We start from the raw sequence: 13,540 nt of genomic DNA, 5'->3' as shown, positions 1-13,540 counted from the left end.
CCTTTGCCCAGCCTTGGAATGGATCTCTCTAGATGCCCAGCTGCATCCCTGCTCAAACATCCCCTGCAGTCCTCACGGCCTGAATAAAGCCCACGCTCCTCCACTTGGCATTCAAGGACTTCAAAGACCTCACCGTACTGTATACTTACAGCTGTGTCCTCTACACATTTTCCTTTGCAATTCTCTTTGCCTGGAATGTCCATTTGCTTTAAATCCTATCCATCCTTAAATCATTCTCAGCTTTTCCGTTCGAGCCTACAATGATAACTCATCTTAGTCAGGACAGCTGAGCTACAGGTAATGGTTTGAGAAACACTCAAAGTAGTTTCAACCACAAGGATATTTGCAGGCTCCTTTCAAAGGAAACCTATAGGAAGAGTAGCCAACAGGGTCAACGGTAGCAAACACTCTTGCTAACCAACATCTATTTGTCTGTCCCTCTTTCCCAACAGAACTTAAATTTTTTCAAATCTCACCTCTGCTTCACACAACCACGTGCTCCAGGGAGGCTGCCCACATTCGCAACTTGAGTTAATGGTTAGGGACACAAGTGCTGTTCCCTGAGTTCAAAACTTAGCTCTGCTACTTCCTAGCTATGTGGTCCCTGGGGAAATTATCTGAACTCTTTATTTCATTTCTTCCTATCTAAAATGAGAATAATAATAATATCTCTTCTCGGGCATTTTGATACAGCACTTAGGAGCGTGCCTGGTACACGATAAAAGTTATATTGTAGAGAGCTTGCTATTTTTACCCCAACTCATAAGACAGTCATGCCATTCCCAGAGCATTTGTCAAAAAGTCATGAGGGCAGGCTGCTAGGGACCTTCTGGGAGATTATGCTAACCCTTCAGAAGGAAACAAAAAGTTTCTGGACTCTGATTTTCTCCAGTGTGCCATATCCAAAGTCTGATATCTGGGATGTGCAGCCCGAGGCCAGTGGGCTTCAGTGTTGACTGAATGATGTCATCAAGGACCAGGCTCTCTCCTCTCTTTCTCATTCCTCTTCCATGTGCTGGCTGCTTCCAAGCAGCAAGTTGGTCCCAGCCATCATGTTACAAGGCATAACAGCAACCAGAGGCATAAAGAAGCTGCCCCTTCCCATGGCCTGTAGGAGCAAGAGAAGTTTTCCCATAGGCTCCTGGCAGAGCCCCATTCCTGCCTCATGAGCTAGAGTCATGTCACGTGACCATCCTTGAAGCTACTAACGGCAAAAGAAAGAGGATTTTCTGTAGCCTGATCAGGGCAAGCGTAGAGATGGGAATGGAGTCATCGTCCTCTGAGACAACAGCGCAGCTTCCAGCGGTATCTCTACTGGCTCCTTAGTCCACCAGAAGTGGTCCCAAAATAAAGGATTTCCACGTAGAGTTCAAAAGACCTGGGGTTCTGGTCTGTGCACTGCTGTTAGCTAGCTGGTGATTCTGAGAAAGTCACTGAACTTCTCTGGGCCAGTGTGTTCATCTTTAAAGTGGAAATAATTACTCTGCCTTGTTGTAAGAATCCAATGAGAATCTGTGAGAGAGAGCACTTCGTGAGCTTGAAGTTGCTCTAGCAATGGGAAGTGAGTGAATTCCAGAGGGCTGTTGTCCTCTTTGACAAATCCACGCTCTGAGGCATGGATTCAGCAGCCAACTTGGGAAGTGAGTCAGGAATCGGTCTCCATCCACACAGCTGCTCTGTTGGGCTCTCTTGTCTCATTCCCCCCTCTTGCTCCTGGATCAGTAGCCCCACTGGGGGCCCTCTGTCCATCTCTACCTTTGTGGTGGCAGGGCTCTTTGAGGAGTCTTTGTTTTAGTTCTCTTTCTTTTTGAAAGACATGTTTGAGTATCGTTGACACATGGTGACACATTAGTTTTGGGGTACAACAATGTGATTCAGCAAGCCTGTATGTTATGCTGCGCTCATGTGTCACCACACAGCACTCATAATTTTTAATTTTTAAATTTTTTTTAAAGATTTTATTTATTTATTTGACAGACAGAAATCACAAGTAGGCAGAGAGGCAGGCAGAGAGAGAGAGAGGAGGAAGCAGGCTCCCTGTTGAGCAGAGAGCCCGATGCGGGGCTCCATCCCAGAACCCTGGGATCATGACCTGAACTGAAGGCAGAGGCTTTAACCCATTGAGCCACCCAGGCACCTCACACAGCACTCTTAGACCATTGACTGTGCTCCCCATGCTCAACCTTGTATTCCCATGACTCGCTCATTCCATAACTGGAAGCCTGGGTCTTCCCCACTCCCTTCCCCCTCTAGCAACCATCCATTTTCCCTCTGGATTATAGGTCTGATGTAGCTTTTTATCTGCTGATTTGTTCATTCGTTTGTTTTGTTTTTTAAAACTCCACATGTAAGTGAACTCATATGAAATCTGTCTTTTCTGACTTATATCACTTTGCATGATACCCTCTAGATCCATCCATGTTGTTTCAAATGGCAAGGTCTCGTCCTCTTCGTGGCTGCATAATATTCCATTTGGACTGAGGTGTCCTTAGGAAAGACTCCTTCAGATGCCCACATCTATCCACCTCAAATCTCACTTTCAGGAGGGCTGTGATGTCGCATTTTCATCCAGAAGCTCTAGGCTAGCTTTCCTTTGACCCAGTCTCTTGGCATCTGTCAGAGTTGGGCGGGGAAGGTGTTAGAGAGTAGCTATTAAAAGCACACCTTCCAGAATCAGGCAGTCTCTGGGTTAAAACCTGGACTTCGATGCTCAGTAGCTGGTTAATCTATGCAAATCCCTTAGCCTCTACACCTGGTTTCCCCATCTTTAAAATGGAGTTATGAATGTCTGTCAGGCTGCTCTGATCAAACATGGGACCCAATTAGGACGATGCCTGGCAGGTAACAAGAGCTCGCCAGACAGAATCGAGGCTTTCTAGCCTATATGTAACAATTATTAGGGAAAACCTGAAGAACCTAATTCCAACTCCCCATCAGCCCTTGAGCAGGTGGGAGTCTTGGAAAGAGAAGGAGGAGATCTGGGTCCCAGTACTAGCACTTCTACCCTAAACCGTGTACTCTCCGTCATCCCATTCCTCTCTGAGCTTCCGTTTCCTGATCCATATGGCATTAGGGCTGTGCTCGGAGGCCCCTTCTCATGCTGATGTTCGTGAGCTTCTTTTGGGGGGCTCTCAAGTTCTTCCATGAGAAGACTTTCCTTCCATCTCCTCCTATCTTCTGATTTTCAAAACAGGCTCCTGGGACAGTTCGGGCGTCCACGCATTTGCTCCAGGGGGGTCCTCCCTGTTTCGGGGCATGGACACTCCATCTCCAGATGGGTGCTGCTGCCACCCCTTCCTTCACTGCCATCTAGGGCTCTCCCTGGGCTTCCGGGAATGCTGTCCCTCCCTTGCCGCCCCCCTCCCCCGATCTCTGTGTCCTCTTACTTTTTATCTCCTGCCAAAATTCCTGGCTCCTTCAGTCAGGTAGAAAATCGGTTTAGTTCGAGCCTATCTGGCACTTTCTTAGATCCTCCCCTGTCTCTGGCACATTCCTTGTGTTTGGGCAGAACCCAGAGAGCTGGAGAATTCCTCTCCCTCCTTAGCGTGGGTCCTCGTGTTGGCATGCCAACAGCCCCAAATATTTAAAGCAATCATGAAAATGAGCTCAGAGTCCCATGCCAGCTCCTTGAAAGGAATTAGGCTAAAAACAGGACAAAGGAAGAGGTGAGGCCAAACGGAAAATGCCATGAAAGGCCCTGCCCAGCACTGCCAGGGCTTAGAACCCTCCTCGCAGGCTCCATTCATCCGCATCCAGGCACCGTGCTGGGCACTGGGGCTGCCGAGTCCAGTAAATTGTCATGCCTGCCCTCGTGGAGCCACCGGTCCAGTTGGGGAGGCTGCACAAAGAGCCCATCCCAGTACAGGATGGCAAGTATGGCCAAGAAGCCACCAGAGGTCCCTTGGAGCCACCTGGGATGGGGCCTCGGCTCTGCTGGGGAAGGTCAGCGATGCATCTCCAAAGCCTTGCCCCGGGCCTGACTGAAGACAGGCAGCCACTAGGGTACAAGGCAGAGGACATGCTTCCAGGCAGAGGGGAACTAGCAGAGACTAAAGCACAGGAGCCAGAAGCAGGGTGGAGAGAGGAACAAGAGCTCACGTGTGACTGCTCTGTAAACTGGGGAGACCTTGCCTCCCTAACCAGCATGTCCATGCATGCCTGATACCTCGGACAGAGAACGAAATGAGACCCAGCGCTCCAATTCAAGATTTAAAAAAAAAAAAAAAACCATTGAGAGAGATGGACGCTAGAAGGCATGTAAACAGAAAGTCTTGAGCAGAAAGCCTTTCTGAGCAGGGACTGGGAGTGCAAGCCAAGCCTCGCGTGTGTAGGGGAGGGTGGTAGGCCCGAGTCCTCACACGGGAGCCCCTTCCCTGGGATTGCTCTTGCTGGATTGCTGGAGGGGAGCTGGGATTTCCCAGGTAACTTGAGTGATAGAAGAGAGTCAGCTTGTCAGGCTGGGAGAGCTGGCAGGCACCCAGGCACCTGGCACAGCTCAGGGGAAGGTGCCAAGGTCAAAAACAGACACCGGAGTGAGCTGTGGTGAAGGGAGCCCCAGGGCCTCCAGGTTACCCAGGAGATGGGAGAGCTGGGGCAGGCCTGGTGTCTCCTCCTGCTGGAACACTTCAAGGTCCTCAGAGTAGGAGTGCAGAGTGCCTTGGGCCTGAACTTGGGGAGCTGAGCAGCCACCGGGCAGCCTCTTTTGCAAAGAAATGAGCAAAATAGGGGCCCCTGGGTGGCTCGGTTGGCTAATCAACAGACTCTTGGTTTCGGCTCAGGTTGGGATCTCAAGGTCATGAGATTGAGCCCCAGGTAGGGCTCCGTGCTCGGGAGGAGTTCGCTTCTTTCCCTCTCCCTCTGGCTCTCCTCCTGTTGGAGTGTTCTCTCTCAAACAAATAAATAATAAAGTGGTAGGGGCTGAATTATCAGCCCCTAACACTTTCCATTTTTAAATACCCACTGCCTGGTTTTAGGACCTCTTGGACCTTCATTTAGGCTCCTGAAAAAATTCGTAAGCTGAAGTTCTAACTCCGGGTAGCTCAGAATGTGGCCGTATTTGGAGACAGAGTGTAAAGAGGGTATTAAGTTACAATGAGGTCATTCGGGTGGGCTTAATCCAACATTCCTGGGTCCTAATAAGAGAAAAATTGGTTGCAGACAGGTGCAGAGGAGAACCATAGGAAGACTCAGGGAGAAGCCCAGGCAAGAATCTTCAAAAGAAGCCAACACTTTAAACTTGGGGTTCCAGCTTCTGGAACTGAAAGCCAGGGATTTCTGTTGCTTGAGTCCCCAGAGCTATGGCACTATTATGATGGCCCGGAGGGACTGACTCGGGGAGCAGTGGCCCAGAAGCGCCTCGGAGAAGCTGGGAGAAGCAAGTCGGGGACAGGCATGTGGCGTGCTCACACAGAGGAACTCACCACTGTTGCCTCATCCTTGGCTGTGGGGAACCTGAGGACCCTTCAGCCTCCCCGGCTCTGGGCGTGCCCAGATGGTTTGGAGCTGTGCAGAGTAGGGCAATTGATGGCTTCTCCCTTCCCAGGATGAGGGCTTGGCATCAATAGGACCCAAAACGGGGGTCTGAAGAGATTAAAATAAAACATGAAACCTGTAACAAAGCAAAGCCATCATAATCTTTCCACTCTAGAGGCCTTTATACAGCAAACCTCTGTGAGATTGTGGGGTCAAGGAGGCAGATCAGTACTTGGACTGGGGTTGAGAAGGAAAACTGGTGCCCAAAACATGAAGTGTGTTGGAGCCTGAAGGATGGACCTCATGAGAGACATCTTTAGGATGGGTCAGTAACTGGGTCTGTCGTCAATACATCCAGGCTCCTGGATTCCTCAAAGCAAGTTCATCATTAAAGGAAAAGGCAATGGGGCACCTGGCAGGCTCAGCCAGTGGAGCATGTGACCCTTGATCTCGGGGTTGTGGGTTTGAGCTTCATGTTGAGGGTAGAAATTCCTTTAAAAAAAATCTTTAGGGATGCCTGGGTGCCTCAGTTGTTAAGCAGCTGCCTTCGGCTCAGGTCATGGTCCCAGCGTCCTGGGATCAAGTCCCACATCGGGCTCCTTGCTCGGCAGGGAGCCTGCTTCTCCCTCTGCCTCAGCCTGCCACTCTGTCTGCCTGTGCTTGCTTTCGCGCTCTCTCTCTCTCTTTCTCTGACAAATGAATTTAAAAAATCTTTAAAAAAAAAAATCTTTAGGATGCCTGGGTGGCTCAGTGGGTTAAGCCTCTGTCTTCAGCTCAGGTCATGATCTCAGGGTCCTGGGATCGAGTCCCACATCAGGCTCTCTGCTCAGCAGGGAATCTGCTTCCCCCTCTTTCTCTGCCTGCCTCTTTGCCTACTGGTGATCTCTCTCTTTGTGTCAAATAAATAAATAAAATCTTTAATAAAGACTTTAAAGGAAAAGGCAAAAATGGAGTCTGAAGTCATGGGCAATCAAAACTGGTCTAGTCAGAGATTGGAGGGGAAAGAGAGTTTCGAGAGTTCCGGTCAGCCCCTGATGTGGGTCCTGTGGAGACCCAAGTCACCCCTAGAATCTGAAGTCCACATGGAAATCACCAGAAGTACAGATGAGTGTGGGCTCCAGGTTGCCAACAGTGGGGTCTGGAAACGGGGGCACGCAGAGGGGGCATCCTAAAACTTTAAGACAGCTGGACTTCTGTGTGGAGAGCAGACTTTGAAATAGGTTCAGGTTACAGGAACAAAGAGAAGGCTAGCCAAAGGCTAAAGACAGGGGTCTGAGACTCTCTGAAGCAGGTGCTACATAAGCTGGGCCCCGAAGGGGGAAGGAGATGGACCCCAAAGCAGCGAGGAAGCTGCTTTTCCCCATGAAAAGTGTAAGAGAGAAACTCCAGAAGGTTCAGTGGACAGCAGGCAGGAAGTCTTCAATGAAATTTTAAAGCTGGGAGGGGAGCCCCAGTGGCACAGGAGTGGGGTGTGTGTTCGTGTGCACACCTGCGGGGGTCATGGACTTGCATGAGGGGGTTACCTCACCAGATATCTGTGAGGAGTAGGGCTAATGAAGCCAGAGCTAACAACAGTGGGATTTGGGGAGAGCTGGGGCTGGGGGTGTCGCCTGCAAGCCTCGGCCATGGGAAGGGGGAGCAGGGACAAAGGGTCAGGAGAGAGGCCTGCTGGATTTTCAATCAGACCTATAGTGTCGAGTTTCCGTTCCAGCGACATTCACATGTCTCGTGTTTCTATTTTATCATTTCCACACTTAGTTCCAGTAAGCAGAGCACACCATCTGCCCAGCATCGGGCCAGAGAAAGAAGACCTGAGAGGAAGCTGCTCTGTGGCGCAGCAGGATCAGTCTGATATGCCTGGGATAAGAGCTGAGACGTGTGTCTTCACTCACCTAAGTATTAACATCCTGACTGGTCCCAGGCTGGAGGTTTCCCGTTTGCTCTGGCCGGGAGGCAGCTCCAGTGTGAACCAATCTCCTGGAGCCTCTCCCTGTCTCCCGCTCTCCCCCACCCCCGGCCCCTCTGGCTCCTAAATCACATTTACCCCCCAGTCACTGCAAATGATTCTCAGGTGTTGACAGGTTGTACAGTTCAAGACAAGACAGCAGCAGGAGTCCAGGTCTGAGCAAAGAACCACACCGTGTAGGGGGAGGCACCCTGAGATGGGTGTTCAGGGAAAGGGGCAGGAGGTGACCTGCCCGCCCTTCCCTGCCGTCTCTTTCTCAGCCCCACTGACGTGTCCTCTGCTGCCCTGCGGGGCAGAAGCCCATTGTGGGCAAGTCACGTCCTCTTTAGACCCTGGTTCCTTCCTGGGGAAAGAAGGCTCAGTAATGCCTCCTTTGTAGGGCTGTAGGGGAGGTGAACATGTCACAGAGGAAAAGCTCCTAACACCCTTCCTGGCACACAATATCCACTCGAGAGATGGTTTAAATAATAATACAAAGAGTAGTGTCACCTGGCTGGCTCCGTCGGTGGAGCACGCAACGTTCCGTCTCAGGGTTGTGAGTTCAAGCCCCATATTGGGCGTAGCGCTTAGTTAAAATAATAATGATGATGATCGTGAGCACGTAAAGGTTGCCAGGATGATTTTCAGCACCTCGTGTGGATGACTAATTTAATCCTTCACCACCCCGTAAGGCAAATTCCACCATTATCTTCACAGAGGAGGACACTAAGGCACAGGGAAGTTTTGTAACGCACCCCGGGTCCGGGAGCTGGCAGATCTGGATTGCAACTCCGGCTCCAGAGGCTAGTTGTGAATAAATGAATAAATTAAATAAATTAAAAAGCTGATGTACTGGTGGACAGATGGATGAAGGACAGGGATATGGAAACCTCCAGAAGTCCAGACGGAGTGACATGAATTCAGTAGGGGTGGGTTAACTAAGCGGCACAGGGACGACACGAAGGCTGGGAGTGCCCCCTGTTGCCCAGGGAGCAGCTGCTGTCAGTCACCTCACGTTGCCCCCCAAAACCCCACCTACACCACCCCAGCCCCCAAAGCTACTTACTTCCCTTACTGGTGCAGGGATACTGTGCTGTAGTGTGGAAGGTTAGAACTGGAAAGGACCTAGAGATCACCTAACCCTTAATGTCATGTTTGAGGGAATTGAGACAGGAGCAGGCTTGTGACCACCCCCCAGGGTCATGTGGCATCCGCTGAGACACCTGAGTCCAGGCCAGCGCTGGAGTCCCTATTCGCCTCTTCTTCACCCTAGGATAGTTATGTCTGGACAGGGGCAGGGGAACGATGGGTGAAAAAGCAAGTGTGAAGAACTGAACACATTGCATGGCAGGTGTTTTACCGTGAGAAGGTCTTCCTTTGTTGCAAGGAAGTTCCTATTTCTCTGAACCCAGGGCAGTCCGAGTGGCCTTGCTCCTTCCCCAGCACCGCTTGAAGGCACAGAGAGATCCATGAGGGGACAGGACCCTTGTACGGAATGCTCTCCCCAGGTTCAACAGGCCACTTGCTGTTCCCCAAACATGCCTAGAGCATTCCATAGTCCCGGCAATGGACATTTGCGCTGCTGTTCTCTCTGCCTGAATCCTTCCCCATCCCCGCCCTTGCTCCCCAATCAACACCTGGAGAAACCTTCCCAGCTCCTCTCTGTGACGCGACCGGACCATCGCAGCCAGAATGGCTGTCCGGGCTCCCACGGATAAGCCCTGGCTCCCACACCAGTCAGCCTGGCTATAAATCTCCACACGAGTACCTTCATGGTCTCCCTGTCACCATTTTCCCACTTATCAAATGAGGTTCATCATCACTGTCTCCTTTCGGGGTTATATAAATGAGATTAACATATGGACATTAAGAATTTAGCACAGCGCCTGGCACTCCATAAATGGGAGCCCGGATCAATTCCCTGGGAGGGCTTCTTCTGCGTGCTGTTCCGATTTATGGCTATTTGGGTTTGCATCTGACCGCCCCTCCAGAGGAGGTACCTATCTTGTTGGCAGGAACTGGGCCATGTTCGTCTTTCCACATCCCTGCACCCTAAGCCCCACACGAAGCAAGTGCCTCGTGAGCGTGTGTTCAGTTGCACACAAACGGGATTTTGATGCAAGCAGGAGAAGAGGGTTACCGCCTTTGTAAAAGGCATGTGGTGACTGCCTTTCCCAGTAGATCTCAGAGGCTCGGAGTAGAAATAGAGCGCAGGGAATCACTGTCGGCCCCATTACAAGTTCTCCCACCGCTGACCAAGGCAGCACGAGCCACCTCCATCTCTCAAGGACCTCACATCGCGCATGTCAGGTTCTTTCTCTCGCAGTCTCTTTTGATGCCTACGAAAACCCTATGAGATAGACACTGTTATCCCTATTTACGAATGGGGGCACTGAGGCTCAGAGAGCCTGTCACCCGGCAAGAGAGCAGATGTCAAGTGTGCCACGGAGCTGGGGTTCAGACCTCGTGCTGTCTGACTCCCAAGTCCATAGACTCCGAAAACTCCCTCATCGTTTGCCTGGTGCCTGTTTCTGTATGGGCCATCAAGCTAAGAAGGGTTTTTACACTCTTAAATAGTTGGGAGAAAAACATCAAAGGGAAACTAAGAGTTTGTGATGTGCAAAAATTAGGTGAAACTCAAATTTCAGCATCTATAAATAAAGCTTTACTGGAAGGCAGCTACGTCTGTTCATGTGTGTCTTGTCCGGCCACGTTTGCACTGTAACAGAAGAGTTGCAATATTTGCAGGAGGGATTGTGTGGCCCTCAAAGCCTAACATATTTACTACCCGGCTCTTTACAGAAGAAGTTTGCCGAGCCCTGCTCAATGCCATGCTGCCTCTTACAGATAAACTTCCTGCAAAGGAAATGCCCCTTTCGTAAGAGTTGTGCTCCAGAAAGGCACCCATCCCTGCAACAGTCCAGCTTGGTCTCGGATTCTGACTTCCCCTGTGCATCCTAAGCCAGCTGTGGGGTCTCACAGCCATCGCTTGGCTTGGGGTGCGATTTGCAAGGCAGCGCTGAGGACAGCCTCCAGACTCCACCAGGCAAGGACAGGTCAGAGCAAGCTTGAAGGAGAGGGAAAGGGATTTAGACCCAGAAGTCAGCTCGACGTCATTAATGCCTTCACACACACCCCCTCCCCTTGATTCATGGTTTCCTGCCACATCTTGTTTGGCGATGAACATGCCCGGGCCCCAAGCAGGGACAGGCAGGCTAGAACGCATGAAAGCACAAGGGCCCCATTCCCCACGATGCTTCATCAGGCCTCCCGCCTGGCCAGCCGGCAGATGCCCATCCGTAGAGCCCTCCCGGGGGGACCTCAGGCAATTCCCTCCTGCCCTGGACCTCAGTCTCCACACCTGTAAGATGACAGGGTATCTGGGCTGCTCTCTTTCCCACCTGCCCCACACATCTGCAGGAAGCAGGCCCTCCCCTTCAGAATGCATAAACACTCCAGAAAATTCTGCGACACCATTTGTCCTTCCGTTTTCCCCTGAGGGATGAGTTCCAAAGAGCAGATTTTGCTCTCTATGACATTCCTTCATTCAGCAAGAATTTTTGAGCATCATGTGTCCAGTTCTGTAGGGCATAGAGGAAGTAAAAGTAACAGAGAAGCTTTCCATTTGTTTCAGGATACAAAATGTATTAGTTGGGAAGGTATAGAACAGTCCAGCAAATTCAGACACCTTGGGCAAATGCTGAGAGCCCATTATCTCTCTGGCATGTTCCAGGTGCTTTGGTACCCATGCTTTTACTTACACACTCCTGTGGACCAAGCATCCTTAGACGCATTTTCCAGTTAAGGAAACCGATAGTCTGAGAGGAGGCCTGAGATTAAGCAGCTGTTAAGAGGTGAGGTCAGGCTTTCAGCGCAGATCTTACTGGTTCCAAAACCTGAGTAGCTTCAAAGAACAGGGCTGCCCCCCTCCAACAGAGGGCAGTTGGCAGTCTCAATGGATGCAGGATGGGGATGTTAGGATGTTAGGACATAATTCTTAGAGAACAAAAATCTTCTCTAGGGGGAAAGGGAAAGCGGGGGGTGGGGAGTGGGGAAGGGAGACAGAACCAGAGACAGGTTCCATGCCCAGCACAGAGCTTGACACAGGACTCGATCTCACGACCCTGTGATCATGACCTGAGCCAAAATCAAGAGTCAGCAGCTTTACCAACTGAGCCACCCAGCCACTCCATGAAGAAAAATCTTAACTGAGCCCATACGCAACAACAGGAAGGTCATTGGACCAGTGATCAAAACTTGTTCTAGACGCAGCTCTCCCTTTTAATGAGTTTTATAGCCCTGGGTGAGATTTTTTTCCTCCCTGAGTCTCAGTTTCCCTGTCTCCCCTGGAGAAGCTGGAAGAAGTGATCTCGAAGCCCCGCTTACCTTCACTGCTTTGGCACCAGTGCTGCACTAGGCAGCTCAGCCTCTGAATCACAAAACTCAACCCTGATGCCTGTATCAGAACCTCAGAAAGGCAGAGAAACCCAAATAAAGCACAGACAGCTGAGCTATATGGGTACAAACCACAAAACTAAGTTAAACCTGCCTGGGTTCCGTGGAATTTGCTTTCCAAGAGTAATTTGGGCTTCTGTTGAATTTGAGTTTTCCAAGCCTCCTGCAACAGGAAACAAGACAGGCATGTCAGAAAGGAAGCTGGGGTGGCCAAGGGAGGACTAAGGCATGAAGGATGGGAAGGATTTAGGCAAAGCGTCGGTCACAATTCAAATGAAGAAAGAGGTCCTCCTGGCTGGCTCAGTTAGTAGAGAGTGTGATTCTTGATCTTGGGCTGGTGAGATTGAGCCACGTATTGGGTGTAAAGATTACTCAAAAATAAATGCTTGGGGTGCCTGGGTGGCTCAGTGGGTTAAGCCTCTGCCTTCGGCTCAGGTCATGATCTCAGGATCCTGGGATCGAGTCCCGCATCGGGCTCTCTGCTCAGCAGGGAGCCTGCTCCCTCCTCTCTCTCTCTCTGCCTGCCTCTCTGCCTACTTGTGATCTCTCTCTGTCAAATAAATAAAATCTTTAAAGAAAAAAAATTCTTTAAAAATAAATAAATAAATGAAGAAAGAAAGGGAGGAAAAGAGGGAGGGAGGAGGGAAGGAAGAGCGAGGAGGAGTCCCCAAGATCTTTTGAGGAAACTGTGAGGTCACCAGTTGTCTTTGACAGGCATTATCAGGGTTAAGAGGAAGAGAATGAAAATATAGGCATCTTGAATGCTTTCAGTGAATTAAAAGTCCTTCTTGACACACTAGTGGCCACAAGCACACCTAACACCCAGATCTTGATTTCTAGTATCATTCTCCAACACAAGGAAGCTGGGCTCCTTGGATAACTTGCTAATTCTAGGACTGCAGCAATACACACACACCACACACACACACACACACATATTATGAACCTGGAACATCTTATAAGGCCAAAAAATAAGGAAGTATTAAAAATATATTTCTAAAATATTTTTTTAAACCCGCATTAATAGGGGTATGTCAAAGGGACACAGGAACCAACTAAAAGAGCTCCCAATGGACAAAGCTGGAAAAATTTGAGCCATGAAGTAAAGCAGTAATGCTTTCTACTCCAAAATGTAAAATCGCCATGAATCCACACAGACATAAATATATATGATATAAATACATGAATAAATACATAAATGGGGAAAAAGAGAAAAATCTCTCTTAAAGAAGAATTCCAAGTGATTTATACAGACAATTCTCTCTCAAGAAGAGGGGAACATAACCCCCCCGCCACTTTCTAAGTATGGGCTATGCATAGTGACTTCCTTCCAGAGAGCGCAGCAACCCAAATGGGGGAAAAGAGTAACTTGACAGAGGCGCCTGCGTGGCTCAGTGGGTTAAAGCCTCTGCCTTCAGCTCAGGTCATGATCTCAGGGTCCTGGGATAGAGCCCCGCATCGGGCTCTCTGCTCAGTGGGGAGCCTGTTTCCTCCTCTCCCTGACTCTGCCTGCCTCTTTGCCTACTTGTCTGTTAAATAAATAAATAAAATCTTAAAAAAAAAAAAAAGACTACATCAAAAAAAAAAAGAGTAACTTGATAGTGGAGAAACTGACAAAGATGGCTGCCTCATCCCCATGTCCTCCCACGTCTCTTCCTCTTCTTCTAA

Source organism: Mustela putorius, unplaced genomic scaffold (assembly GCF_011764305.1).
Source record: "Mustela putorius furo isolate JIRA1106 unplaced genomic scaffold, ASM1176430v1.1 tig00000275_pilon_pilon_pilon, whole genome shotgun sequence".
NCBI classification, from domain to species: Eukaryota; Metazoa; Chordata; class Mammalia; order Carnivora; family Mustelidae; genus Mustela; species Mustela putorius.
The sequence above is the reverse complement of the archived record's forward strand: the minus strand, read 5'-3'. Positions refer to the sequence as shown.